This window comes from Ambystoma mexicanum, chromosome 3q (genome assembly GCF_040938575.1).
Source record: "Ambystoma mexicanum isolate Mex_15411 chromosome 3q, UKY_AmexF1_1, whole genome shotgun sequence".
Classification (NCBI taxonomy): Eukaryota; Metazoa; Chordata; class Amphibia; order Caudata; family Ambystomatidae; genus Ambystoma; species Ambystoma mexicanum.
The window spans coordinates 1,228,649,637-1,228,677,270 of record NC_090926.1 but is presented as its reverse complement, the minus strand read 5'-3'; the positions used below and the strand labels follow the sequence as shown (position 1 = coordinate 1,228,677,270).

The following is a 27,634-nucleotide window of genomic DNA, read 5'->3' as shown; positions in this document are numbered from 1 at the left end:
AGACGGTCAAAGGGAGGGGGAGGTCCAGGTGCACCCAGTCGGCGGAGACTTGGGTAAGTGCAGAGAGAGCCACTCTCTTGAGTTATTCTAAGTGCAGTGAAAGTGGATGGGAGTAGGGCCATGAGGCAAGTGCAAGAGGACTGGTTGAGATGCCCGGGACCGGTGAGACTCTGAGGTACACCAGGCGGCCAGTTAGCAAGCTGTAAGGAAGGGGAGGGAGAGATGCTATGATAGCAGGGAAGATGGAGAGTGAAGGAAGAGGAGAAGAGGAAGGTCTTGAGGAGTTTCCTGAACTTAAGAAGGTCAGGCTCAAGACGCAGGTTGGCAGGGAGGCTATTCCAGAAGGAGGCACCTGATGAGGATAAGGATCTCCCTCCAAATCTCTGCTTGGAGAACCGACTCACTCGCAGAAGGTTGGAGGTAGATGAGCAGAGGGCTTGTGAGGGACAGTATTTAGGTAGGCAGCGTTGCAGGTAGGTGGGTCCCAGTCCCCAGAAAGCCTTGTGGACAATGCAGAGGGCCTTGATCCTTGCAGCCACGGGGAGCCAGTGAAGAGATTTCAGCGTCGGAGAGGTCCTGTCCCTGGGCTTGAGGCCAAGGATAAGTCTCGCAGTTCTATTCTGGATGAGTTGCAGAGGGCGCAGGGCAGAAGAAGGGAGGTTGAGGAAGAGGCTGGTGAAATAGTCCAGTCTAGAGAGAACCAAGGCTCTGGAGACAGTGAGCCACTGGGGGAAAGTGAGAAAAGAAAGAGTACCTCTGAGGAGGTGTAGCTGGTAGTTAGACTTTTTAGCGATGTCATAAATATGAAAGGAGAAGGAAAGAGTGGAGTTGAAGATGACCCAAAGATTTTTTGCCTCGCAGGAGGGTGCGGGGGCAGGGCCAGGGGAGGCCGGCCAGAGTGAAAGGGGGAGCAGGGGTCCCAATGCAAACAATCTTAGTTTTACTGGTTTTGAGGCAGAGGTCGTTTGCGGCACACTATGACTGAATAGTAGACAGACAGTTGCGTGTCATCCGCATAGCACTGGAAGTTAGAGGTGAAAGTGGAAATTAAACATGCCATGGTAGCCATATAGATGTTGAAGAACCAAGGGGAGAGGTTAGATCCCTGGGGAACGCCACAGGTTGAGAGAGCAATAGTCGGGAGGATGGCTCAGAGTTCCACCTGGGATGGGCGGTCGGACAGAAAGGAGATTAACCACGCCAGAGCCTGACCTGTGATGCCCAGGGTGTCACGGAGGCATGCAATAAGAATGTTGTGGTTAACCATGTCAAGAGCAGAGGAGACGTCAAGGAGAATGAGGACAGAGGGAGTGTTAGTGTCAAGATTTGAGAGCAGGTCTTCATGGGTGTTCAGAAGAGCAGTTTCCGTGCCTCTGGATGCTCTAAAGCCAGACTGATGGTCATATAAGCAGCCAATAGATTCAGTGTGGAGGGTCAGCTTACTGATAGCCAACTTCTCCAGGGTTTTGCCCAAGAAAGGAGTGATGGAGATAGGGTGGTAGTTTGCCAGAACTGAGGGGTCGGCAGACGGCGCACAAGTGAGTGCTTAAGGCAGTTGGGAAAACTCCAGTGGGAAAAGAGAGATTGCAGGGATCAGCCAAGGCTGGGGCGAGGGAGTCAATATTGTCCTTAATGGTTTTAGAGGGGCAGGGGACCAGCTGTTTGGATGAGGCCTTCATAGACCGGATTTGTCTAGTGACCTCATCAGGTGTGACGGGTGAGAGGAGAGGATAAGAAGAGGGGGGCCAAGGGAGGCTCCGATGTTGGTGTATGCTGTGGGGTGGAAGAGAGGGAGGAAAGGATGTCTTGGGCTTTTGTGATCAAGTATGCAGCCAGGGCCAAGCAAAGGTCCTCAGTGGGTGTGACGGAAGAGGAGGCTGCAAAAGGATTGGCTAGTTCCTTCCAGACTTTGAAAAACTTGGCCGTGTTGTTTGATGATGCAGAGATACAGGCTTGAATATAGAGTCTTTTCTTGGAACGGATGTCGATATTGCCTTTGAAGGAGGCTACAGGCCAGTTTGTCAGATGGTCCGCCCGATGAGTTCCATTTCCGCTCAGCTGCCCTACATTTGCGTTTAAGGGCAGCCAGATCGGAGTCTACCAACAGTTGCACTTTTTGGAAGGCTTCAGTCGGACCCTCATGGCAGGGGCAAGAGTGTTGGAGATAGAAAGGTTGAGGTTAGCGAGTGTAGTGTCAGGGTGGGAGTCAGCCGAAGGAATGGTAGGAGAGTAGGTGGAGACAAAGGCAGCCACTGTCACTTTTTTCATGGGTCTGGTAACTTTGAAGCCAAGTGGCTGTGTTGAGAGAAGAGGGTGAGCAGTCCAAGAGAGGGAAGTAGTGGGAGAGATAGAGAGAGGGGTGTCTATGTAGAGATGAGATCATCCAAGGTGTGGCCATCGGTATGCGTGGAGCCAGAGGGTAGGATAGAGAGTCGCAAAGGTTGCAGAAAGGAGTCAAGGGAGTCCAGAACACCCATGAGGAGGAGTTGGGAGGAGGAAGAGAGTAGGGAAAAGGCCAGGTCAGCCCATTCCGAGAGGAAAAGGGTGGTCTGACCTGGTGGCCCATAGAAGGTGGGCACAGTGAGAGAAGATTTAGGTGAGAGTGAGAGTCTGCAAGCTAGGCACTCGAAGGAGGAATAGGCCTGAGTCTGGATGATGGTCACAGGTCTGGGAAGAGGAGCGCCACTCGCCCACCTGTCCTCTTAGGCCTCGGCACAGAGGATTTTGTAGCCTTCCGGGAAGGGGGTGGGGCGTGTCAAAGCCTGTGATGGAGCTATCCTGAACCATGTCTCAGTGATGGCGAGCACGTCAAGATCCATGAGTTTGAGAAGGTTGCAGATGTCAGCCGAGTGTTTGACGGCAGAACGAGTGTTGAGAGTGTTGAGAGTGGCAATGTTGAGCCGCTTGCCATCTTTGAAGGTCTTTCTCGGGCGGATGGGGGGGGCACAGGGGATAGTGGTCCACACCGAGGGTGGCAAGAGGGTCAGAGGGATAGAGGAGGATGGCGAAGGAGCCAAGGCCGACAAGGGAGCCGGGACAGTATGGTAAGATAGGGAGACCTGTGCAGAGAATGAGGGCACAGAAGGCGAGATAGCCTGTGCAGAGAGGAGGAGGAGGGCACAGAAGGCAAGGAAGTCTGTACAGAGAAGGAATGCACAGAAGGTGAGGGAGCCTGTGCAGAACGATGACACAATTGTTTTATTGTGTGATGCTAGTTGTCAAAAACCCTATTTACTCATTCAGTTCAAAGAAAGTTCTAATATCTAAGAAGACAGTATAGGATCTGCTAGATTTTGGAGGAGCTGGCGGTTTTTAGAATAGCAAAGTTGGTACAGAGCAACAGCTACTTTTGGAAGAGAAAGAGTTGTGATTTAGTAAGTGCTGTGGATGGGTCAGAATTAACTTCATTATTTAGTCACCTTTCATAATTGAGAGTTGGGAGGCAGGATTAACATTCACAGTATTATTGACTCCCAGATTTCAATAGACCTCTTGCTTTATACGTTGGAAAGATCAGTCAGTACAGCTAAAAGCTGAACAATACATACAGCAATGTTTCCCAAAGGGAGGGAATGGTTTGTGTGTTCAATGGAAACATGCCACTAAAGAGAGCATGTCAGTAATTACTAAACTTTGGATACTGTGAAAAGGTAACATAAACAGGCTGGTTTAAGAGGTGCAGGGGACCTTGGGCCTGGGTGCCACCACCCGCTCCATGAGCCTTGTCTGGTGGAGGGACCTGAAGGATCCCTCAGGCTTCCCAGTCCACCACCTGGCATTAGATTAACACTTCCTCATTACTGTGAACATCCAACATTGAGAACTTAAAAGAATGGATTAAAGATGTGCTGGGGTTCTCCCCAGGGATGGATTGTCCTACAGAAATTTCAGGGGTAAAGAAGACCTGCCTAGATATGTGAGTAATAGAACTGAGGAATACCTTGGGTTTAGAAGACTCCCCATATAGTTGCCCTGAGGAAGACAAAGGGCAACTTAGAATATACTTTGTTCAACAAAAGGGTCCAAACCACACCCTCTAGGTTTCAGTTTTCCTAAGAGCCCAGAATTCCCTTTACTGGCCTGGGTCAAGACCCCTACTCTTACAGAAGGAGGTTGGGGTAGATTAGGTAAAAGGCAGGGTGGTGGTAATACAGACTCCATCAATGTGCCAGCATTGATCGTTCATCAAGAACCACAACAGGGGACTGACTTGGGTATAAAGAGAAATGTCCTTGTTGGGTAAAATAAGTTGAATTATAGCCCTCTCCCTTTGGGCGTTCTACACCGGGCTCCCACAATCTGCACAATTGAAATATTACAGCTTGGTTTAAGAGAAGACAATATTCACAAGCTCTGCTCCTGATGAACAGCCTGTAAGTTTGGAGCACATTAAGCACCACCCGGCACCCAGAACTATAAACGCACCCACCGCCTGGACACTGAAGCACGAGTCTCTGCAGAGTAACCAACCATGAACTGAAGTAAAATGAATAGATGACAATCACCCTAGTTAATGCCTCTGGTTATGGACCTACACCGGTATATGCATCGCAAACAATGGCATTGCCTGTATTTGTATGTATTATCTAAATAAGAACTGAAAACGTACTGATACGGTCACGTGAGTTATTGGCAACACTGTCACAAGTGATGGGCAGGGGTCTGCACCAAGATACTCCTGACTCACACAATGGTAATGTGATAAGAGCATCCAGGCTTCACTCCTCGAAAGGGAGAATGACTGACAGTACTTTTTAATGACTCACAGCATGCTACATTATAGTCTAATGTGAGGGGTCAGAAATGTGAGGCGGACAACTTGGTAAACGCTGCTCGTTCTGCCTCTTCTGCCGCCAGACGGCTTTGATTTTTCCGCAGCCCGCGCTGATTGGGAAAGGAGCTTCTCTTGTTCCCAGTGTACACCGGTGCTCTCCAGCCCCCGGGACACAGCATGCAATCAGGAGAGCCTCTCTCTCCAGGGGGAAAGCCTGCCACAACACTGCTTCCTGCTGCGAGCCTCTGTAATTAACCTTGGGAGACCCTCTCAGGACTGAGATCAACTTCAAAGATAGCGGCGGCTCCTTTTTTCTTTCACTGCTACTGGTGGTCTCTGCAACTCCTTCTTGTTCTAATGGCCTGCACCTGAGGGGGCCTTATATATATATATTCAACGGTCCCGCTCAGGTGAGGGTCATCAGAACCACTCAACTGCATACTGCAGTTTAGTACCTCCGAGCCCCTCTTCCTCATCTGAGTACTCAGGGCATTGTAGGACTTGAAGTCCCCAATGTCCTGATTGCCTTTTCCTTCATGAATACAAACTTCTACTTTATTGGATTTACTCTGGGTATTAAATTAAATAGATCTCCATAGAAGGATTTTAGAGGGGTCAATAGTTGGTAGAGATTAAAGGGAGAATTATATTCATCAGAAGTCAAGGTATTAAAATTCTGACTCCCACATATTTTGTTCTTCTGTTGATAGAAGAGTTTTCACTACTATCAATGTGGTTAACTTTGTGAAGGGAAGTCATACTCTGATGACAAGCCATTAAATATTCTAGCACCATAGAAATCTCTCTCAGAAGAAGATAAATACTGTGGCTTTCCAAATGGAGTCCTCCTGTTCCTATTTGGGGTCTTCTTTTCCCAGGTGGTCCACCCGGCTAATACCACCCCCAGGTATAGGACGAGGTAGCGACTGCCTTCCCCTGGCCACCTGGGAGGAGACTTTAGGCAGAGATTGTGAGAGGATTATGTAGGAATCATCACCCCCACCGGTATTGTACGATCGGACCGAAAACAAAAAAGACAGAAAAATGCTACGACCAAATGTTCGAACACAAAAAGTTCGAACCTTTGGTGGTAGCATTGTAGGTAAGTATAAAAAAAAAAAGACTGTGGGGTGTCCCCCGCAACACCACGCTCACTATACTGTGTGGTATAGTGAGCGGGGTGTTGCAGGGGACACCCCCGCAGCATACCCCGAAAAAAAAACGGGGACTTCGGGGGTGTCCCCCGCAAACATCCTGCTCACTATACTTTACAGTATACTGAGCAGGGGTTCCGGGGAAAAGCCCCTAAAAAAAAAAAATAAAGAAAAAGAAAAGGACCCTGCGGCACCGGTTCACGATCACGGAAGTGCAGACACAAAGCGTGACGCAATGACAGGTAAGTGTGGTGTGGGTATGTTGGGGGTGTGTTTGAATAGGAAATGTACAAACCTTTCGTGGTTCGTACATTTCACATGCGAACATTTCGGCTGCTGCCAAATCAGCCGCGGTCGGATCACGTAGACCCCCCCCACCTACCATAAAGCCCCCATAAATATATATAAGAGGAAAGTAGTAAATATATGCAAAATGACTGTAAAAGAAGTGAAGCGTCTATAAAAAACACAAAGCCGCTAGAAAGTCAGAAGGAAACATTTATTATACAGGTAAGCACAATAAAATACTTTGAGTGAAGAGTGGTGATTTTTACTCAGAAATATGTATAAAATATCAGCTATGTAGTAAAAATCATAGGTGTATTTCAAAAACTTTTAGAACACAATGAGAACAAGTGCGTCATGAAGATGTACAGGTTAGTATGTGTCTCAAGTACTTTTAGGGAGTTTTAGAAGTTCATAAAAGTGTGTCTGTAGAAACCAAATGGGACAACAGGTCGGTTCCTGGTTATAATAAAAAAAAAAAGGTAGGTATTGCCAGTTTCAGGGTAGCTCCAGAAACAGCAACCTGAGTCTGTAGGACCCAACCAGATGAGATCCTTACCTTGGTTCGACAACCTGAGGCCCAGGAAGGGAAGGTTGTCAAGGTGATCCAAGAGGATTAGAGATAGACAGAGTTGCGGTGCAGTACCTTGGAAGAAAGTCTGCAAAAAGGGCTGCAAGTGCCAAAGGTGTGGCCAGAGACCCTAGTGATATTGAAGAGGCTGCAGAGTCCAGTGGGACTGGCCCGCGTTTTCGAGGATACAGTTGTCAAAGGAGATGTCAGATATTGAAGATCGTGGTTTTAACTCCTGGTGCGGGGCCTGCACACAAAGACTTGGCAAATGGTTCCAGCAACACAGACAAAGTCAGCAGACCCACATGTGATGACCTTCCAGACCGTGGAAGGCAGGACCTCTGCCTCAGCTGTGAATCACAATATAGGCCTCTGGTGATGCAGTGGAGACAAATAGCTTGAGGCAAAGGGGCTCCTAGATGAAAAACCTGTGCAGGAGTCCATGTCAAGCTGTGGCACGATGAAGCACTAGAGTTTCATTAGCAACAACAGGTCGTTTTGTTCCTGCAAAGAAGTAGGGCACCTACTTTTGAGCAAATCACAAAGCAGGCAGTAATGTAACAGCATGCACACAACCTGTGAGAGAGGCATTGCCTGTGTGAGTCAAATAAAAGGATGACAACTCAACTTCTGGTCGCCTCTAAGTATTCTTTTAAACGTGATCAATTTAAAGACAGGTAGTGTGGAGCTTAGGAAAGCGCTGACCTTTTGAAATGTGTCCCCTCGCCACTCCACCCCATTTTATGACTCTAGGGACCCATCACCTGTTGTGGTGTCCAGCCCAGCAAAGGCTTGTCACCCCAGTGAGAACACACACGCCCCAGCACAGGTCTCAGTGAGAAAAGGGGCCCTTAACCTCTGCCTCTGGCCAAAAGACCTTCAATCTGGGCAATGTTAGTCACCCCCCCTGCAGGATAAAGTGCAGAGGGTGCATATTCCTTCAAAACAGAGAAGTGGTTCTGCATTAAAGGGGCACTCATACCTTTCAACCTGTTGCGTCTACGAGCAAGGTGAATGGCAATAATTTGGAGGGTGAACCCACAGAAGCCAATGCTATGAAGATTTATTTTGCGGAGGGTGATCAAGGTTTGCTGGCGGGACTGGCGAGTATGCGGGTGCTCCCCCACCCCCAACGAAAGGCCATCTGCGTAAAATGCCCTATACTTTCAATGGGCTTTTTTTTGTGCCAGCCCCCCTCAGGAATACCAAAAGTAGGTGGCCCTGTTTGCTGGGACGTCGGATAGACCAGTTGAAGTTCATGGAAGGCATTGAGCTTGGTGTGGTAAGGGGTGAACATTAGTGCATGCAGTATTTCGGACATCAGGAGCGAGAAGAGAAGCATGGATGGGGGGCACGGAGAAGGCAGAGGGGTTAGTGCAGCAATGAGACAAGTAGCAGCTCAGGAAACCAAGGGTCTGACGCAAGGCCCGCGGAGCTGGCGGCCCTGTCAACATGTATTCCAATAAATGCTTCCTGTCTGCAAGAGGAAACACGGCATTCAGGAAGGAAATGGACTGGTGCGCAATGCTCGGCCTCCGGTGTGTACAGAGCTCGGGGGGGCAGCGGCGGGTCCAGGCTGAGATGAGAGGCACCCCGAGTCCCTCAGAGTCACAGAGGGTCCGCAGGCAACGACTGCGAGCACCAGCCAGGCCTGCCCTCTATAAGAAGCAGCGGCAGCCTGGGGCGAGGGCGAACCGGAAGAACTGGGAGGCGCGCGCCGGCACGTCACTTCCTGAGGTAGGGAGCGCGAGACGTCTACGCGGGAATCGAATGTGTGGGCCTGTGACGTTCCCTATGAGGGGAGAGTAAACGTACACATCGCTTTGTAGAACCCAGACAAATAATGGACCTCCCATATTTGCCGCATTTCATATAAAAAAACATGTAAGACCAGACCTGCCCACATTTGAAAATCAAAAACCCGGCAATGCCTGCTACATTTCTGCGAAACCGAAATATTGCTTTTTTGTTCATAAGTGAAAACAATTACTCATATAGTCATTCTGTTTTATCACTCCATGCCTGGTGCAAACGCAGGGTTTGAGTAGTTCGCATTACATCTCCCACAAAAGGATAACTGACTTGCACAAGATCACACACACACATACACACTCTCTCTCTCTTTAGTCAGCGTGTCTAAAATGGGACCTGAGACTATTAATCAATTTAGGGATTTGACCTAAGATTCTCAGATCTAGTTAGCAGAAATGTGTTCCGTTTGGATTTCAAGATTGTTTTAATGAAATTATTAGAAAAGTACACAAACCACAATAAACACAGTTGACAAATATATGAACCCCTATAAAGATATGTTAAGCAAAGAGTATAATGTTAGCTTTCTTTCCCCTTCTTGATTAGAAGACTAAAACTACCAGAATTCAAATGTATAATATGTCAGGTAACTTATTACAGTAATAGAATCTGTGAAATCTGAGTAATTAGACAGCCTCACATATAAGCCCCCCTTATTGCTGCATATTATGCCCAGAATTTCTCTACCTCCTTGAATGTGCATGAGAGTGAGGGGCAGGCATCAAGTAAACGCACACAAAACACCTTAAACAGTGTACATGCAAGATTTCTCAGCTAGATGAATGTTCTTGACTTAAGACATTGTGCGGGATGGAGGTTCGACTCCCGTTAGGCCATCTAACCTTTGGTGTCCCTCTCTCCTTCGAAGGCTGAGATAGGGGGGGGAAACTAGGAGTCTCTGGGCCCATCCCAGAGGTTAGACAGCTCTGCAAGATTCAAGCATGAAATATTTACTATAATGGGAAACCAAGTTGCAAAGATGTCCATCTATATTTAGGTAAAATATATATGAGCTGCATGGAAAGAACACTTATGACCATATCTGCACTCTGCATTTAGTGAACAATGTGTGAATATTAGGTGGTGTCTGACATTCTTTTGTGGTGGTGCATGACAAGGATGCCTGTTTATGTTCTTCCATGTGAATGGGTTACCTGATTGTCAAATAAAGTACATGTCAGCAACTGGGTTCAGTAGAAGTCATTTGCGATATACCAAGCTTGTTGTGATTAGCCTCTTCTGCCTCATGCTTTTCAGGCAGAAAGCTGCTCTGGGTGCACACCAGTTGGGTGTTTCTAAATGGTTTCTCCTGAATCAAGTTGCTCAAGGATGGGTGTATGTAAACCTCTTGAAAAAGTCTAGTGGTGATTTTATTTTATCACGACACAGAGGGACGTTTTTTTAAGACTCTATTTGTCACTTCTCAACAGTAAATGGCCTGGAGCTCACTAAATCTCCCTAAAGGACAGTCTAACTATCCCTCAATATAATTGCCTGTATATCCCTAGAGGGCGCTGACATACTACCTATATAGGAAAGGGGATAGAAGAAGGGCTGACCCTAACCTAGCTCACTACTTTCCTGCTATTGCAAGGATCAGAACCCAAACACTTGGGGGAGTATAATGTGCTTTAATGCTCCCTCTTTTGTGAATTAAAAGTGAAGATATTACCGCTATATATTAAACAATTCGAATGATTTTGTCTATATGAGTGCCCCAGGGATTCAGGGAATCAGCCTGAACACACTATCGTCTACCGGTTTCATCAGACTATGCTCTCATCTGGCCGCTTTCTTCAGGACCAGAGCACAGCCTCAAAACTGTACTCTCTCTAAAAGCAGAAGGGCGATGAGTCCTCTCTTCAATGTGGGTAAGAGTGTGCATCTCTTCTTTTATTTATTTCTTTTATCTCCTCAGAGGTACTCTGCCTTTCCTCTCCTTCCCCCAGAAGCTCACTATCTCCCGAGCTCTGGTTTTCTCTAGGTTGGACTATTGTAACAGCCTCTTTTTAAATCTACCTGCCTCTACTCTCCGCCCTCTGCATCTAATCCAGAACAGGACTGCAAGACTTATCCTTGGCCTCAAGCCCTGGGACCGTATCTCTCCAGCTCTGAAATCTCTCCATTGGCTCCCAATGGATGCAAGGATTAAATTCAAAACCCTCTGCATTGTCCACCAGGCCTGGTTCCAAAATACATTCAGCTATCCCTCTGCAAATACCTCCCCTCTCGAGCTCTCCGCTCTTCTACCTCTAACTCCCTTAGGGTCAGTCGTTTTTCGAAGAAACGAGCTGGGGGTAGATCTCAGTCTTCGGCTGGAGCCTCCCACTGCCGCTCTAAAACTTGAGGAGAACCATCTCCAGTTTCGGTAGCACCCCAAGACCTTCCTCTTTGCTTCTGCCTTCGCTCCCCCTCTCCCTAGCCGATCTGCTCTCTCTTGGCACTGTGCACCTGGCCACCTTCTGTCCCTTGGGCCCAAGTACCTGCTCACCCTGCCACACTCCTGCATTGCCTCCTGATCACCCCTTGCACTAGGGACTGCATCTGTACCCATACAGCCCCCTCCCCCATTTCCCTCTTTTTTGGCACGCATTTGACCTACCCAGCCTGCTGCCGGAAACATAGCACTTCACTTGTTGGCTGCACTACCAAGTTTTATTGCCTCCTATCTATTTATTAGTATTTATATTTACTCCGCACTATCCACCCCCATGCACTTTTCCCCTTTCCCTTTCCCATGCACTTGCACGTTCTCAATGTCACTGGGCCTAGCAAGATCGTTGTTTGTTCTCCCCTGTTCCCCTCCCTTGCCTTGTCGCGCTTTGAAACACTTGTGTACAAGCGCAATACAAATAAAATATCATATCATATTTCCAGCCTGCAATGGGAGAGATAAAAAGCTATAGGACATCACTATATGTGACCCTCTCTCAATTCACTTGGGGCATTTGACTTGTTACCAGAGCATCAGGTGGAAGTTGCTGCTCCTTGGTCCTCCCTCACATAGTGTTTTGTGATTTTATTTTATCAAGGGAATTCCAGTAATAAAATCTATTTACCAAAATTGGATACAGTAGAACTGATTTCTTATTTGCCAATTGGAAATGCCACTAGCAAGATCTACACAAAGCTGGTATACTTTGAAAGGGGATGTCTGCTATCTCGGTTGTTACTTAAAGGTAGGGTGTCCAGGTGGATAGTCTACTTGGCTATTACCAAATGGTTTCTGCTGGATTAAGTTGCTCTGTGAAAAAGAAAAAAACATTTGCTAGCTGAACTCAAGGTCTGCTAGCTGAACTCGGGGTCCCCGAGTTCAGCTAGTAGACCTTGAGTTCAGCTAGCAAACTGGAAATGCCCCCAACTGAACTGAAAATTTAAAATTCAGCTACATATGGTTTCAACCACCGAGAGGGGTCCTATCATTTCCAATATTCACATTGTGTTGACTGTTTAGAGAAAAAGTTTTTTTCTTCTTTCAAATGTTCTTTTCAAATGTGTATAAATAATTGTATTTTGTTCTATATGAAAATGTGTGTACATTAGCAGGATACCCATCTGTTCCATTTTTGTATAGATTGTGCTTGCTTTGGAATTTATTTTTCGCCAATTGTGCTTGGTAACTTATAGACCTTGCTTGTGCGCAATAACAAAAAAATAATAAGAAGTTACTTTTGTTTAAATTCTTAAACAGAAGTATGAAATGGTGGATTTGAAAGACTTATCCCAATGAAGACTTAGGGGAACATAAAATTATAAAAATCATACCTAGGAACTATTTCAGATAGTTTGTGCCATACTCTTGGCATTGAGGAGACTACTATAAATAGAATTTATATGTATGTTTAGTGAACCTGGCAGGACACCTTTTTGTTTTCTGCTACAGTACAGGGAAGCTGGTGGTAGGCTAGCTCAGTGATTAAACTGCGTGTCAACCTTCAGCCAGACAGTCGAATCCACAATGCCACCTCTGGCCTCCATCCTCCATCCTTCCAGTAAATTGAGTACAATTGCGTTCATTCTTATAGCGCTAAGGAGTGGGGGGGGCTCCATCAGTTGTGGCGCATATTGCTGTAAAGAGATACCATCCCAAGCCGCGTCCTTTGCACAGTAATGTTGCCAGAGGCCTGCCCACCAGTTCACTATCAAGGGGCTTCTGGCAGGAGATAGACTGCAAGGACCCAGGGCAGCAATCTGGGCACCGGCCCCCTCCACATCCTATCAGCGCGCTAGAGGATTTATGCCTCCTCCTGAAAAATATTGCAAAAAGAACATGTGAGCGATGGCGATAATCAAAGCAAAGTAGACCCAATAAAAGAGTAAGGCGTTAAGGGGGAAAAGCCGGTACAATGTTCATTGTCCCGTGACAATTTTCTCTGCTTAGTGCTTCTAAAAGTTTTTTTTTTAATTTATATATTTTTTTAGCTCTGGTAGTAAACAGCCAGAGCTTCTCTCTTAGGAAACCAAATATCAGAAAATGAATTGTTCCGTGCCAACAAGCAGTCGCATGATGTCAGAACTCACGTTCAGTGGTTGTTCAGTGTCCATGCTTCCATGAAAGAGTTCCTGTGGCAAGGTGAGTATTACTGTCACCAGTGGCTGGCGGCCTTCTCATGCCGTCTCTGAACGAGCCCGCTTCTTGCGACCAGTCCATCTATACTCCCTCATCGAAGTGAGTGTATGGGTGGGTGGGGCTCGGACGTTTGCTGTTTCATCTGCCATACACCATCCTCCTACCTAAGCCGGGTGCATTGTGGGACATGTAGTCATGTGTGATATGTTTTCTGAGCGAGGCAGGGTGAATTCTGGGGCAAATAACCATGTGGCTGCGTATCTATGCCTGTGGTCAATCGAGGTAGAATATTTGGTGGTTCAGAGACAGAAATCCTCGGGAGGATAGCTCTGGGGCAACTCTCTAGCCTTGGAAGCAAGACGATGCAGAGCAACGCAGGTTCGATCCTGGATTCCGGGCATAAAAACCTCTGGGTACTAAATGCGTTATAAATAATCAATTATAATTATTATTCAAATTCAAGGTCATTTCTCCTAAGTAGTCTTTATCAGAATTCTTAAGAAGTCATTTTGTTTCCTCCCCATGCTTACAAACATTGGAACATGACTTGTTTAAGGGGAAATCGAGCATAAGTGTCTCCATTTCGGAGAGAGGGGCATTATTGTCCTCTGATACAGAAGATCCAGCAATGGGCAGGTTCTTGGGGGCGAGTGGAGCAGAATATTTACACAGTGCCTTCCTGTAGACCTACAGGTATAAGGCCCCAGAAAACGTGATATCAGCGTGTATTATGGAGTGACTAAACAAGCGGGCAGGCGGCCAGTTAAAATCCCCGCCACAGGGTTACCCTAACACCCCCTTTACTTAGAAGAACCAGGAAGTTAAAAAGGTTTCCAGAGTTTTCGGTGTCTTGGGTCTCTTCCACGTCAAACAGTCGCTGCACCCATTCCAGACCAGCCAGCCGTCCACCCAAACAGCGCGACTCAGCTGTGACTCTGCTTGGTGTCCGCGTCATCCCCAGCAGTGACGCCCATTGCTGCTGGGCCTTAGGGAGGGGAAAGGTGGTGGGGTTAAGGGGAGTGAATTGAATGGGAAGGGGTCAAGGGGAAATGACTCATGGCGGAGCACTGGAAGTGGGGATCCTTTCCTGATGAGGGGAATTCAAGGCCTCGTGGGCATGAGCAGGAGAGTTGCTAGGTATGGAAAAGACCTGGGGCTACGCTGATGTCGGAACTGTTGGGACTGGGGGCTAGCCAGTCTTTTGGCTGTAGCTCCTGAGATTCTATCTGGGGCTACAACCCAAAGATCAGGGACTATAGCTCCCTTAGCCCCCCCCTAGCAACGCCCCTGGGCATGAGGTTGCCCTCTCTGGACTGGCTCTTTACTCCGGAAGACTGTTTCACCTTATCAGCTGGTCCTGGCTCGTTATTTGCGGGCATGGGATGGTCGGCTGGAATGCCCAGGTGGTGAGGATGCAGAGTCCCAGAGGTGAAGGGACAGAGGGCAAGCACCAGTGGGGAGGAATGGCGTGGCAGAAGGGCGCTGGTGCGGGCTGTCCGTGCTAAGGGGTGGCTGCTGTTGCTCCAGAGGATGACTATATCCGCTCTTCCTGGTTCCGGGGATGGGGCGTGTGGCCAGGAACAACACGTGGGGCGCGCTCCTTCCAAACCGCTGCTAGCGAAACAGCATGACTTAGCTAGTCCTTACTAGTAAATCTTGCAGACAGTAAAGGTTAGTAAAAGGCAAAGTTTCTTTGAAAATGAATGCGACGCTGTGCGTCACATTGTCAGTAGGTAGCAGTTTGGAGCCAGTCAGTAAATTGACGCAAAGTATTTGAGAGCCAAGTCACTGTTACACATAACATAGGTGGAGGTGAGGATTGAATAAGATTAAAGATATGGCCTGAATTAAAAACGTCTGGCCTTGCTTCCAGCAGACTCTCTTTCAGCAGTCGTCTGTCTATGTTGTTATACTCCTACCAATGGCCCTCATCAGGAGGTTGGAGGTAACCATGCCGCTTTTAGCGGCATGGTTGCCTCCTTACCGCAATCCGGGCCCGGGTCCCTCGAATGAGGATTTACCGGGCAATCGCAACCTTGGCGGAACCGGTAATTCCCCGTCCGAGGAACCCGGACCCGGTCCATCCCCATTCCCATTCGAGCCCCCATAGGGCTCAATGGGAATGGGGATGGAGCTAACAACGGGCCCCGTAATGACGGGCCCGTTGTTAGCTCCCTGGTGTCCTCGTGGGACCCGGTATGGACGCCTGATTTTTCCAGGCGCCCATTGCGGGTCCCGCGAGGAGACCTCGTGGTAGGGCGGAATGGGTTTACCGACACCGGCACCTTTACCGGTGCCGGTAAACCCATTTCGCCAACCTTGTGATGAGGGCCAATGAGCCTTTTGCAATGGCAGTGAGCGGTAAAGAATTTCCGCTCATAGGCATTCTTACACCTCCATCAGATAAGGCAATAAGACTTCCATTGTACCAACGCATTGTCAGGAGAAGACAACATCAACAACTTTGCATGGAATTAATCATGCTATCAAAAGGCGTCGAAAAGATGGTATGAGGTAGAAAACTGTAGAGGGGCCCTAGCCTAGTGTTGAGTGGCTTGTCTTTGACAGGCTGCCAAAGGAGCCAGGCCATTGCACATCAGAGAAGACTGGGCTAGGGCGGAGGAAGCACACAAGAAGACGAAAGAGGGAGTGACATCCCTTAAAATGGATCACAAAAACCCTTGAACCTTTTCCGAGAGTTGGTGTATTCTTGAGGCCATCTGTGACAATGGTAAGAGGATCACCCCTGGATACAGTACCCTCACGCCCCAAAATTTAGAGATGGGTTAGACCATGCAAATACTAAACAGGTTAAGGTCGGCAATAACAAACATATATAACCCATGGCACAAGAATGACTCCAAGTTGCAAGGAGAGTTCAAGGGATTTGTATGTATCTCTTTGTGGGGCCTAAGGCTGTCCCTTGTTCTCTCATCTTGATATGGCCCTCCTCCCTAAGTCAGGTATCCGACCCCAGGTTAGTGCTACTGAATGTTGAGCACTACTGTCCAAGAGCTGCCTTGTGCTAGAGGTGATGAGCTAAATGCTGACTCTCTCGCAGGGACTTCCTAATTGTCCATACTCTCTCCAGTTGTTGGTGATCTAATAGGATTTGTGTGGTGGCTTACAAATACTCTATTTGATTCGGGCTTCTTCTAACACGCTCACTCTCACCTCTCACCACTCCCTTTCCTATCATTTCTTCTTGTCTACTCCGCCTCACTGCTCCCACCACTCTTCTATCCCTTCAATGTTCTCACTCCTCCTAGCTCTTGATTGCACCCTTTGATGTGAGTCCTCTGTCTACTAATAGTACTTCCTCCTTCCTACTACTACTCGTCTCTCGAGATTACTGTTCCTCCCTCCAAACCACTACCCTCTCTCCAAACCACTATCCCTCTCTCCAAACCACTACCCCTCCCTCCAAACCACTACTCCTCCCTCCAAACCACTACCTTCCCCTCCAAACCACTACTATTTCCTCCAAACCACTACTCCCACCTCCAATTCACCACTCCTCTCTCCAAACCACTCCTCCTCCCTCAAACCACTACTCTTCCCTCCAAGCCACTACTTTCCCCTCCAAACCACTACTATTTCCTACAATTCACCACTCCTCTCTCCAAACCACTCCTCCTCCCTCAAACCACTACTCCTCCCTCCAAACCAGTTGACAGGTAATGTATGCTCCTTTCCTGCATTTTGGTCTATTTGCTCGAACACCTGTTATCTGAAACACATATGAGGAGGCTGGTGAGCAACTATTTAAGGTATGGCATGAGCTAGCAGTGGCCTCCGCGCAAACATCTTAGCACAAAGGGGAGGACACTTTACCAGTCCCAAATTCATTTATTTGATGGTGTAGCGAAACAGCATTAACTCAGAATTACATTCACCTATTGAACGCATTTTACCAACAAATTGAAGACACAGCAATGGGTTCCGCCATGGCCCACAGCCTGGCAAACGTATCTGTGGAAATGTTCAAAATCAGTACAATTTATGCTGAGACAAACCCATTTCAGACTAACATTGCTAAATGGCTGAGATATATTGATGATATCCTGATTATCTGCTCAGGTACTCCCACGGCAGCATAGGAATTTACAACATGGTTAAATGCACAAAACAGATACCCCAGATTTGCCAAGTCTATAAGCAAAGCCAAACTTAATTTCCTCGCCATGGCAATTTATATAGATGACTCAGTGTTGAAAGTCAAACCAAACCACAAACCGATTGACCGGAATGATCTTCTACATATCGATAGTCAACATGCCCATCACGTTAAAGCAAATCTCCCTTTCGGACAAATCTTTAGACTCAAAAAGGGACAGTACTGATGTGCCTATCTAGCTAAAATCCTGCAGAACAAACGTATTACAAGGGGTACCCAAAGTGACTCCTTAAAAACCCCTCTGAGAGAGCACTTTACTATAACAGGGAAGCCCTGATCAACCCACAACCTAAAGAAAAACCTACAGATCCACCTACCTGTGTGACAACCTTTTCCAATTGCAACTGGTACAAGTGCTACAATGCAACAGCAAATGATTTATCACCTATTTTGGCTTTTATTTTATTTATTTATTTATTGTGTACATTTAGTCAACATTTCGACTTTTAGTACACACTTTCATTGGGCCTTATTACGACTGAGGCGGAGCGGGTTAACGGGCTCCGCTAAAGGAGGCGGACCCGTTAAACCCGTTCCGCCTCATTACAAGCTCCCCTCGCGGGACCCGGTAAGTAACGCCTGGTCAAACCAGGCGTCCTTACCGGGTCCCGCGAGGTGAAGATGGAGTAAACAACAGGCTGCTCGTAATCGGCCTGTTGTTTGCACCCTCTCCCATTCCCATTGAGCCCCCTGTGGGCTCAGGTGGGAATGGGAAAGGTCCGGGCCCGGGTTCCTGGAGGGCGGACTTACCGGGCCCTCCGAACTCAGAATGGCCTGGTAATTCCCCATTCTGGGAACCCGGAACCGATTTCGGCGGCAGCCATGCCGCCAATAGCGGCATGGTTGCCGCCGAAGTCATAATGAGGCGCATTGTCTTTTACACATTTAGGCACCACATTTCCACCACGTCTCACGTGATCTTGCATACATTTTCTTGTTAAACAATACTACAAATTTTTTTTTTTAATTATTAAATTGACAAATTTAGATAGGTAATTACAAATCCATTTACAATTTGCTCATTGTCTTGCTTGTGAACCTACCCAACTCTTGTTTTCAACAAACATTACTTAATTCTCTTATTTTCCATCTTACTCAATTAAGTCCAGCTCTTTTAGGAGTTTGAATAACTCGATCGTTAGTGGTAGCTCATGCCCTGCAATCAACCGTTCCCGTGTCTAGCCATTCCATATGAACCAACCCAGTTGAGTTGCTCATAGTTCACTTGTTCCCGAGCATGATGTCAAGATGTGCTTCAGCGATTCGACTGTGGTAACCCCACAGAGATTGCATTCTGGGGCCTGGTGGACTTGATCTCTCGCTGCCAGCACTTCCTTCAATTGTACTAAGTTTAGGCTCTGAGAAAGACTGATCTTATAACAGGATCAAGGAACCATGTGAGATATTTAGGGGGAAGTGTTTTGGTTTGTCAAATTGCAATAGTAATTTGCAAATTCTATAAGATCTCATCTTTGCTGTTGTCTTTATCCAGTCTGTACGTGCCAATGCTTGTTTAATGCCGATTTGGTTGTTTTCTAAATCCTGCGTGGTATGATTGCATGCCTCCAGTAAGCACATCACATACTTTTCCAGTCGATTTAGGAAATAATTTCCTTTGTTTTTTAGTTCTCTTTGTATGTCTGTATATAAGGAGTCTTCTGGTGGAATAGTTATAGTCCGATAGGCTACTGATTGGATAACTCGTCGGAAGGCAGAGTACATTTTTCCATAGCTTTCCTTCAAGACGATCCCAGTTGATTAGCTGTGCTGCCGGGATGGTTCCAAATCCATAAATAAGTGCTGCGACCATCTTCACTCTGTAGAAGGTGAGCAAGGGCATCATTGAAAATTTGCAGTAGACTGCACACAACATTTTCATTTGGGCTCCTAGTGAAATTACTTGTAGCTCTTGGGCTTGTTCACGTGCAGTTTTTGTTTGTGTGGCCTGCACTTTGATTCCCAGATAGATTAGTTCTTTCTTCATCTCAATTGATTGAGTTTGTAAAAGCCAGGTGTAGCTTGTTTTTGTAACACCCTGGTTTTTAAAGATTAGAATTTGAGACTTTTCTGGTTTTACTATTAGATTATTTAGGTATACATACTGCTAAAATGCACAAAGTAGGCATTGTAGACTTCGTGGTGTAAAATCTAATAGGAGCACGTCATCAGCGTATGCTATCCACTGTATTGGTTGGTTTCCAATTTTTGGGCTTGCTAATGCATGGGGAACTAGGGCCATTGATAAGTCGGCTAGGTACAAGTTGAAAAATCATGCTGCGATAATGCATCTTGCCGTACTCCGATCGTTGTTGGTGTCTTACTAGTTAAATAGCCTTCAGTGTTTAGCCATATTTGCATCAATGTTTCCATATAGAGGGATCATATTATTGAAAGAAACCTTTTGGTATCCCGCATGTTCCAGTTTTGCCTACAGGCGGTCTCTGTTAATGGGCTCAAAGGTGCGACATAGGTCTAGCCATGCTCCATACAGCGGTTGCCCTTTCTTTCTATAGGATTGTTGTGAGATCACTGACAGCACTAACCTGTTTAGAGACGTGGATAGCCCTTTGCGAAATCTGTTTGAAATTTACTTAGAATGTTATTCTTAGTAATCCACTATTCTAGATTTCGCAGAACCACAGCAACGAATATCTTCCCATCCATGTCTAATAGCATGATCGACCAATAATTCTCTGGTATCTCTCGATTACCCTTTTTGTGTATAGGCATTACAATTGCACTCTTCCAGGACAATGGGAGAGATTCTTTGCATATGTACTCTGCAAATAGTGAGCTCATTATTTTGCTCCAGAGGTCGATGTTTGATTTTAAGATTGCATTGGTCAGCCCATTAGTGCCCGCAGCTCTAGAGGATGAGGATTTCCTAATCAATTCCTTGATTAGGTCTTCATCAAAATTCAAATGCTAAACTGCTGGAGATTTAGCATCTGTCGGTATGCTGGTGTCGCCTTGATAAATCTCTGTGAAATAGGCTGTCCATTTTGCTTCTAAGATGACGTTGCTTTGAATTTCATATTGCTGTGTATTAATGCCGTTAATTATTTGCCAGAAGTTGCCTGAATCTTTTGGGAGCAGGTTATTTAACATTATTTTGCCGTCTTTCTATGTGCTTAAATGATTGTGTGCTCTTGACCAATTCCTGTATGTGGTGATAAGTGTTTTGTTTGGCCTGCAGGCATTCTGCTGATGGTAGCCTAAAAGATTTCAGTTTGGAAATTGCTTTCCTTAGGGTTTTCTTTTTGTTCTGAGATTCCTCATCAAATTCGTGTAAGTGGGTTTTTGCTTTGAACGAACAGAGAGCTCTCGGACATTAGATTTACCATACAACATTCGTAAACTCTTCAGGAGAGCACATTCTCATTACTGTCTAATCTGTTACCTCTGACATGATTGTGCGTAGTTTGTCATTTAAGGCTTTGCCACTTTGTTTGTATTTTCTTATACGGTTTCTGCTGGCGTTCACCACCTCCCTCTCTATGTGTTTGATCGAGGAGTATTGTTGGTCATATTTAATCACTCTAAACTAGGTAGTGGGGTTGTTAGGTGTGCCAGCTAAAGTTAGCTCTGCGCCCTAAATGTGGTTCAGATTTCTCCGGTGTCGCAGATGCGTGAGGACGGAAGAACAAAGGTCAAGCCCCAACATCTTATGTTATAGCAAAGAAGGTAACTTGTCCTCACACAAAAACTCCTGCGCCACACAACTGTACTAGATTGGAGTTTCAATTTATTTAAGGAATGTCCACATTATTTCAAATTTTGATCTAAAGACAATATATTTGCCCGACGTCGGCGGTAATGCGGATGAATTACGTCGCACGAATGACGTCAATGGTAGACAAGTTGAATCACAAGCAAGAAAAAGAAACTAATAAACTGAAAGCCGAACGACCTAACATTGAGACAGTCATTCTCCATACAGTATGTGCTAGCATCTTGTTTCATCATTTGACAATTTTCATATTTATCAAATCTGACATAAGGTTCATTTCTAATAGGAGTCCCATGCTTATTTGCCATTTACGTTCCTCTACGGTAAGCTCATCTCGGATTATTACCATAATACCTACTACCATTTGGGTTTTATGGTTTCCTCACATTTGGGTTTCATTTCAATCGTTTGCTTCTTCTTTATGGTACATCCCCTCACCAGATTATGTGCATGGGCTCACTTGCCCTTTTTTTCACTCACTCGTTTATATTTCAGTTCACATGTTGGTGCCTCATGATTTATGGTTTTGCCTTCACTTTTGCGGCTGGTGCTTAATCTGCATGGGGGTTGACAGTGGTAAATGAGGCATATACAGCAAACATCATTCATGTTAATCTATTATCATACATAACCACATTCATTAGTATTCATTGTAATAATTTTTTCTTTCCTGCTATTTGCCTTCAGTGTTCCGCAACTTCTGTCCTTCCTTCCCTACCTGACATTGTATGCCTTATTTTTTTCTTTTTTTCTTTATAATTTCATTGAATTGCTCACATTTTGTTTACTTGTTAATGTGCCCTCATGGTTAATGTCAAATCGTACATGTAATGTTTGACAATCTCATTATTTCCTTTTTATTTTGCCAACCAAATGCAATTTTACTATGTTAACATGTACTTGTGACTTATGTCGATGTATTTTATTTGATTATTTTCTGTAATGTCCTTCATTATTATTAACTGATAATTGATTTTGATCCAACTACTCAGCCTTGAAGACGACCTGAGCGTCGAAACACGTGTCAGCTGTTCTTTACTTTCTTAAAATACTGAATTGTGATTGCAATTGTTTAACCCAATGGTGTAAAGCGGAATTCCACCCCTCTTTTCACTTAATCATTGTATTAGCACCAACTTGTGTGGATAGGTTGGCGGGAGTTGGACTGCTGCTTACACCTCTTTTTGTACTTCATTTCTCCCAATTTTTGATAAGTGACAAATAGCGCAGAGGTACTCAGTTGCGAATCCACAAACCTTGTTTACAGTGTCTGACTGGAAGCCTTGGCAATCATGCTTCATACAGGCAAACCCCAATAGTGTCTGGGTGAGAGCCTCAGCAATCATGCTTCATACAGGCAAAACCCAAGTGGCTGGGCAGAAGCCTTGGCAATCATGTTCGGTATTGGCAAAACCCAACAGTGTCTAGGTGGAAGCCTCTGCAATCATGCTTCATACAGGCAAAACCCAAGTGGCTGGGCGGAAGCCTTGGCAATCATGTTCGGTATTGGCAAAACCCAACAGTGTCTAGGTGGAAGCCTCTGCAATCATGCTTCATACAGGCAAACCCCAATAGTGTCTGGGTGAGACCCTCAGCAATCATGCTTCATACAGGCAAACCCCAATAGTGTCTGGGTGAGAGCCTCAGCAATCATGCTTCATACAGGCAAACCCCAAGTGGCTGGGCAGAAGCCTTGGCAATCATGCTCGGTATTGTCAAATTCCAACAGTGTTTGGGTGGAAGCCTCTGCAATCATGCTTCATACAGGCAAAACCCAACAATGTCTGGGTGGGAGTCTTGGCATTGCACTCAGTACTGGCAAAACCCAACAGTGTCTGACTGGAAGCCTCAGCAAGCATCCTCAGTACTGGTAAACCCCTACAGTGTCTAACTAGAAACCTTGGCACTCATGCGCAGTACTGGGAAAGCATTTGTATCTGGGTGGGATTCTTGGCAATCATGCTCAGTACACAACATTGTCTGGGTGAAAGCCCTGGCATTCATGCTTCTTGCAGGCGGACCCCAACAGTGTCTGACGAGAAGCCTTGGCAATCATGCTTCATACAGGCAAATACCAATAGAGTCTGGGTGGAAGCCTAAGCAATCATGCTTCATACAGGCAAATACCAATAGAGTCTGGGTGGAAGCCTAAGCAATCATGCTCGGTATTGGCAAACCCCAACAGTGTATTGGCAAAACCCAACACTTTCTGACTACAAGCCCAATAGTTTCTGGGTGGAAGACTTGGCAATCATGCTCGGTATTGGCAAAACCTAACAGTGTCTGACCGGAAGCCTTGGCAATTATGCTTCATACAGGCAAAACCCAAAAGTGTCTGGGTGGATGCCTCAGCAATCATGCTCAGTACAGGTAAACCCCAACAGCATCTGACAAGAAACCTTGGCACTCATGTTCAGAACTGGGAAAACATTTGTATCTGGGTGGGAGTCTTGGTAATCGTGCTCAGTACTGGGAAAACCCAACATTGTCTGGGTGAAAGCTTTGGCATTCATGCCTCATACAGACAAAACCCAACAGTGTCTGGGTGGAAGCTTTGGCAATCATGCTTCATACAGGCAAACTGTAACAGTACTCGGAAACCCTAATGGTCTCTGGGTTTCAGCCTTGTGTGAGGGGTCAGTAATGTGAGGTGGACAACTGTTTGTAGATCTTTCAAAATATGCCAATTTATTTTTAAAGAATATTTGTCAAAAACGCCTCACAGTCCCAACTCTGCTGAAGAATTCCCTGCCTAGTCTGAAAACTAAGGGAACACACTCTAACACAGGATAACTGGCCCTCACACTAAACAACAAGCACATAAAGAAATGGCAATTCAACATGACATGAACATTATTTACATTTCCTAAATGACCTTCTAATGTCCTGGGAGATTTCCCTTCCCCAGAATGTAGAGTCTCTTCATGAAAATATTCAACCATAGAAAGAAAATGTCTCAGTTCTTCCTGGGTTAAATGTATTCACTGTCCACCTCTAAGAAAATAGCCACAGTCGTAATCCTGGCCACGATGCTTCTGTCAATCCCACATGAAGATTTGTCACAGTTCAAATAAAAATACAATAACCACACTATTAATGTTACACAGTTCTTGGTTAACAGTTAGGACTTCTTGAATTATGGTTTCTACAGTCAAAAGAGTAAATGTGTCAGATGACTTCTTAATGCTGCTACTTCCGCTTCTACCACTATACTTCTACTTGCTTCACTATGAGAACTGTCACCTTTGTCCCACAGTATTTCACCTTGGTTTCGACAACTGCAATGTAGCATCTACCGACAACCAGATATACTTCTTTAGTTTAAGTGCTTTGGACTACTGCCACAGCTACTATGACTTTTAGACAGATTTTGACAAGATAGAATTTGTAACCTCTTCAGGTCGGTAAGACACTCTTCCTTTAAATAGCTTTCTTCAAAGGGGTAGCCTCTTTGCCTCTCTTGTCTTAACTGCCACAATAGTAACTTGGGGTTGCCTTCAAGACCGTCTTCTCTCTGGCTTCAGTAGTCTTGCGCCTTATAGGTTAAGTATGCTTCAAAATAGTTGACACAAGCATCCAGTTCTCTTTTGTCAGCTTTACCTTCGCCTTTCTCCTGGCTATCAGCCCAAACAACTACCCAGAAGCCTTGGTGCCACTCTCTTAGCTTCAGGTAATACTTGCACACTTTTATCCTAGGCCTTTTGTTTGTTAGTAACTTCACAATGTAGCTGGATTGTTCTAAACTCTGGAAAAGGTTCAGCTTCACAATTAGTATGGGGTGCCTCTTTGCTTGGGACAATGCTTGTTCTCTTCAATCGTTTATAGTCTTAACATCTTGTAAATTAATGTTACTGTTATACAAGGTATAAGGTTCAGTCTTTTGGTAGAAACTACAATTAGGCACATACAACCACTCTTTGATGTAGTGTTCAAGCTTTAAAGATGAATATTTAATTGTATTCCTGTAGAAGCAAAGGATAGAGGTCAGGCCTCCTCAGGGAATCACAATAAGACACATACAACCATTTGTTAATGTAGTTTTGCCACAGAAAAGATTGTAACTTTGATATCGTCACAGTTAAATGTTTTTAAATGGATTTAGCAGCTTTCCATTTCCTTAATTAGGGGCACATGACCACTCTCTTAACAATAATAGTCTGTGGTTAGTGGAACAATATATTTTAACAGCGTTAGCTTCCTATGTAAGAATCTCTTCACTCTATACGCGTGTGTTACAATTCCATTGTTCAGTGGACTTTTAATACAACAATCAACTTCTACTCGCTTAGAAGTCTTACGCGAGTGGCAAAGGAGCTGGTTACAGTTCCCGACAAGGCTCATGCAATGTTTTAGAATGCTGTGCTTCACTCAGTGGCTTCTGAGACAATTTCTCTGTGGAGCGCACTGCTTTTCCCAACTTCTGCTACAACAATTGCTGCATCTGGCTCGCTGGTGACCCACACTCTTCTCCTGAACAGGTGTCTCTGTTCTGGAATCACATTTTGGAAGTCTCCTCTGCTCCCAAGACCCTCGGCTCGACAATTGCTTCTGGCATGCCAACAGTTTGGCAACCACAGCAAACAGGCCCACATGTCGAAAACCGTTTTTCCTGCATGTCTTCCTCTGTGCAGCCTCTGCACCTCAGAGTTTGGGAGGGCATGACACTCTCAGAACAGGCAGGTGAAATCTGCTGTCTCCATGCTCCAGCATCCCCCTTGTTCTCCCACTTCTGCTTAGTTTTCCAGCACTGTATCTTCCTTCTGCTTCCACTGCTACAGCCTGCACTCCAGCTAATGTCCAAGCTTCTTCCTTCTTTCTCTACCCGAAAATGGCTTGTACGCCTCCCTGGTCCATTCAGGTGTGGGCTGTTGGGCTCAATTGATACTGGGTGGCAAAGGCACCAGCATGGATCTTGAGAAGAGGCTGCATAAGAGCCTTGGCCAGTCTCCTTCAGGGCAGAGGTTGCATGGTATAGCCACAGCAGAGGGGCCCCATACAGCTTCAGGCGTGAATGAGGCCCTTGGTACTGAGGGAGTAATTTTACATGCAGCGGCCTGTGGCACCCTGATACTGCCTAGGGTGAAGGCCTCCCTTTAACAACTCCAAACGTCAGGTCTCTGAACGCAAGTCGCTGATCACCTTCCCAGCCACTCCTCGGGTGTCCTTTATTCATGGGAGGAGATCCAATGGAATGTGCCCATGATCCAAACACAGAACGCAGAGGAGATCCCTGGATAGGGGACCAGAGCCCGTGGAGCCCTTTGCCGAGATGTCTGTCTGTGGCATAGGCTAGAGAGGAACCATGACACTTCAGGCGAAGCAGCGTGAGAGGACATGGCAAGGTTGAGGGGCACATGGAGGAAGCTGCAACATGCCATACATACCCTCACTTTATTTTACTGTATTGTCTCGCGGTCAGGGCTGGACTGGGAAGCAAAAGAAGCCCTAGAAATAATGTTCAAAGTGGTCCCATATTACCCATTTTCAGCAAGCCCAACCCTTTTCCTATGAGGAAATGTGGAAACAAAATAGGTTACCACAGAAGAGAGGCCACGGGTTCAGAGGCCAAGCGGGACATCTCCAGAGTTCCCTATAGGCCAGCCTAACCCTGGGCCCCGGGTGCAGGTGCCTATCGGTACATCTCTAGGATTCCCTATAGGCCAGTCCACCCATGCCCTCGGTGCAGAGGCCTAACGGGACATCCGCAGGGTTCCCTATAGGCCAGTCCACCCATGTCCAGGGTGCAGAGGCCTATCGGGACATCGCTAGGGTTCCCCTCAGGCCTGTCCGCCCCTGGGCCCAGGGTGCAGAGGCCTACCAGGAAATATCCAGGGTTCCCTACAGGCCAGTCCACCCATGTCTAGGGTGTAGAGGCCTACCAGGACATCCGCAGGGTTCCCTATAGGCCGGTCCACCCCTGCCCAGGGTGCAGAGGCCTACTGGGACATCTCTAGGGTTCACTATAGGCCAGTCCACCCATGCCCTCGGTGCAGAGGCCTACCGGGACATCTCTAGGATTCCCTACAGGCCCGTCCACCCCTAGGCCCAGGGTGCAGAGGCCTACCAGGAAATATCCAGGGTTCCCTACAGGCCAGTCCACCCATGCCCTCGGTGCAGAGGCCTACCGGGACATCCGCAGGGTTCCCTATAGGCCAGTCCACCCCTGCCTAGGGTGCAGAGGCCTACCGGGACATCCGCAGGGTTCCCTATAGGCCAGTCCACCCCTGCCTAGGGTGCAGAGGCCTACCGGGACATCCGCAGGGTTCCCTATAGGCCAGTCCACCCCTGCCCAGGGTGCAGAGGCCTAACGGGACATCCGCAGGGTTCCCTATAGGCCAGTCCACCCCTGCTCTCGTGACTTATTGTAAATAGAATTGGTTACTGTTACAAAACAAAGTTGTACTTATTTCATCTACAAAATCAAAGGCTGGGTTATTATCCCTGCCAGAATTAAAGCCTGTGACCTACAGGTATCGAGCATGTGTCTGTAGAAAGTGTTCACACGACTGCGCTATCTTGCTTCGTGCCTTTCTGTTTCTCACCATAAGGATCCAGGTGGGC

General features: G+C 46.4%; 1 protein-coding gene across 1 annotated transcript in view; it reads left to right on the top strand.

Moving 5' to 3' along the window:
* The first annotated feature begins 8,395 nt into the window (after positions 1–8,395).
* Positions 8,396–27,634, top strand: part of RAB3D (RAB3D, member RAS oncogene family) — a 518,585-nt gene continuing 499,346 nt past the window's right edge. The window contains exon 1 of the mRNA XM_069604147.1: positions 8,396–8,521. The gene's annotated coding sequence lies outside the window, so the exon portion shown is untranslated. The remainder of the gene's footprint in view (positions 8,522–27,634) is intronic.